Raw genomic sequence first — 2,539 nt, 5'->3', positions numbered from 1 at the left:
CTGCACGTGCTTCCTAATTTTAGAGAACAGTCTTCTTGGAAGTGATTAAGTTCATGATCGTGAGATGAGGAGATCATCCTGTTTTATCTGGTGGGTCCCGAATCCAATAAGTGTCCTTTTTAAAGCCAAGTCCAGGGAGACTTAACAAACAGGAGGGGAGAAGGCAATGTGACCACAGAGGTAGAGATTGAAGTGATGTGACCACAAGTCCAGGGGAGCTGACAGCCACCAGAAGCTGGAAAAGGCAAAGAACTGCAGAGGGAATAGGGCTGTGCTAACACCTTGACTTCAGACTTCTGGCCTCTGAGAAAATGAGAGATAAATTTCTACTGTCTTAAGCTACCGTTCTGTGCTGAGTTGCTTCAGTCATGTCTGATCTTGGCTACCCTGTGGACTGTAGCCCGCCAGGCTCCTCAGTCCATGGGATTCTCCAGGCAAGAATACTGGAGTGCGTAGCCATTTCCTTCTCCATGGGATCTTTCCAGCCTGGGGATCCAACCTGCATCCCTTGCATCTCCTGCATTGGTAGGAGGGTTCTTTACCATTACCACCACCTTAAGCCACCCAGTTTTTGCTAATTTGTTATTGCAGCCACAGGATACTAATACATTGAGCCCCCTTCACTGTCTGAAATCTCATTTACCATTAATAGCCCAGCTCACATGTGCGCTCACTCATGCAGCCTTCCCTGATTTCTCAAGCTAATGCTAATAGTTCTCTCTTCTTTACTTTCCTGTTTGTTTTTTAATTTTTTTAAAATAAAAATTTATTTATTTTAATTACTTTACAATATTGTAATTACTTTAATTAATTAAAGTAATTAATTAAATTAAATTAATTAAATTAATTAAAGTATTATAAATACTTTAATTACTTTACAATATTGTAGTGGTTTTGCCATACATTGACATGAATCCTCCACGGGTGTACATGTGTTCCCCATCCTGAACCCCCCCTGCCTCCCTCCCCATCCCATCCCTCTGGGTCATCCCAGTGCACCAGCCCCGAGCACCCTGTCTCATGCCTCAAACCTGGACTGGCAATTTGTTTCATATATGATAATATACATGTTTCAATGTCATTCTCCCATATCATCCCACCCTCACCCTCTCCCACAGAGTCCAAAAGACTGTTCTATACATCTGTGTCTCTTTTGCTGTCTCGCATATAGGGTTATCATTACCATCTTTCTAAATTCCATATATATGCATTAGTATACTGTATTGGTGTTTTTCTTTCTGGCTTACTTCACTCTGTATAATGGGCTCCAGTTTCATCCACCTCATTAGAACTGATTCAAATGTATTCTTTTTAATGGCTGAGTAATATTCCATTGTGTATATGTACCACAGCTTTCTTATTCATTCGTCTGCTAATGGGCATCTAGGTTGCTTCCATGTCCTGGCTATTATAAACAGCGCTGCGATGAACATTGGGGTGCACGTGTCTCTTTCATTTCTGGTTTCCTCGGTGTGTATGCCCAGCAGTGGGATTGCTGGGTCATATGGCAGTTCTATTTCCAGTTTTTTAAGGAACCTCCACACTGTTCTCCATAGTGGCTGTACTAGTTTGCATTCCCAACCACAGTGTAAGAGGGTTCCCTTTTCTTCACAACCTCTCCAGCATTTATTTCTTGTAGGTTTTTGGATAGCAGCCATTCCGACCGGCGTGTAATGGTACCTCATTGTGGTTTTGATTTGCATTTCTCTGATAATGAGTGATGTTGAGCATCTTTTCATGTGTTTGTTAGCCATCTGTATGTCTTCTTTGGAGAAATGTCTGTTTAGTTCTTTGGCCCATTTTTTGATTGGGTCATTTATTTTTCTGGAATTGAGCTTCAAGAGTTGCTTGTATATTTTTTGAGATTAATCCTTTGTCTGTTTCTTCATTTGCTATTATTTTCTCCCAATCTGAGGGCTGTCTTTTCACCTTACTTATAGTTTCCTTTGTTGTGCAAAAGCTTTTAAGTTTCATTAGGTCCCATTTGTTTATTTTTGCTTTTATTTCCAATATTCTGGGAGGTGGGTCATAGAGGATCCTGCTGTGATTTATGCTGGAGAGTGTTTTGCCTATATTTTCCTCTACGAGTTTTATAGTTTCTGGTCTTACATTTAGATCTTTAATCCATTTTGAGTTTATTTTTGTGTATGGTGTTAGAAAGCATTCTAGTTTCAAAAACATGGAAAACTTCACGAATTTGCATGTCATCCTTGCGCAGGGGCCATGCTAATCTTCTCTGTATTGTTCCAATTTTAGTATCTGTGTTGCCAAGGTGAGCACTATTTTCCTGTTATAATCTATGCCTCTCTCACTGGGTTGAAGACATCAGTCTTGACATCCAGCATAGCTGGATGGTTTGTTGTTATTTAGTCACTAAGTCGTGTCTGACTCTTTGTGTTCCCACGAACTGTAGCCTGCCAGCCATCTCTGTCCTTGAGATTTCCCAGGCAAGAATACTGGAGTGGGTTGCCATTCCTTTCTCCAGGGGATCTTCCTGACCCAGGGATCGAATCCACATCTCCTACATTGGCAGGCAGAT

At 41.1% G+C, this 2,539-nt stretch overlaps 1 non-coding gene across 1 annotated transcript; it reads right to left on the bottom strand.

Moving 5' to 3' along the window:
* Positions 1–2,173: 2,173 nt before the first annotated feature.
* Positions 2,174–2,280, bottom strand: LOC122454044. The gene has a single exon (XR_006273266.1). It is a non-coding gene; the product is annotated as a U6 spliceosomal RNA (small nuclear RNA).
* Positions 2,281–2,539: the final 259 nt, after the last annotated feature.

The sequence above is a fragment of the Cervus canadensis genome, chromosome 15, assembly GCF_019320065.1.
Source record: "Cervus canadensis isolate Bull #8, Minnesota chromosome 15, ASM1932006v1, whole genome shotgun sequence".
NCBI classification, from domain to species: domain Eukaryota; kingdom Metazoa; phylum Chordata; class Mammalia; order Artiodactyla; family Cervidae; genus Cervus; species Cervus canadensis.
The sequence above is the reverse complement of the archived record's forward strand: the minus strand, read 5'-3'. Positions and strand labels throughout refer to the sequence as shown.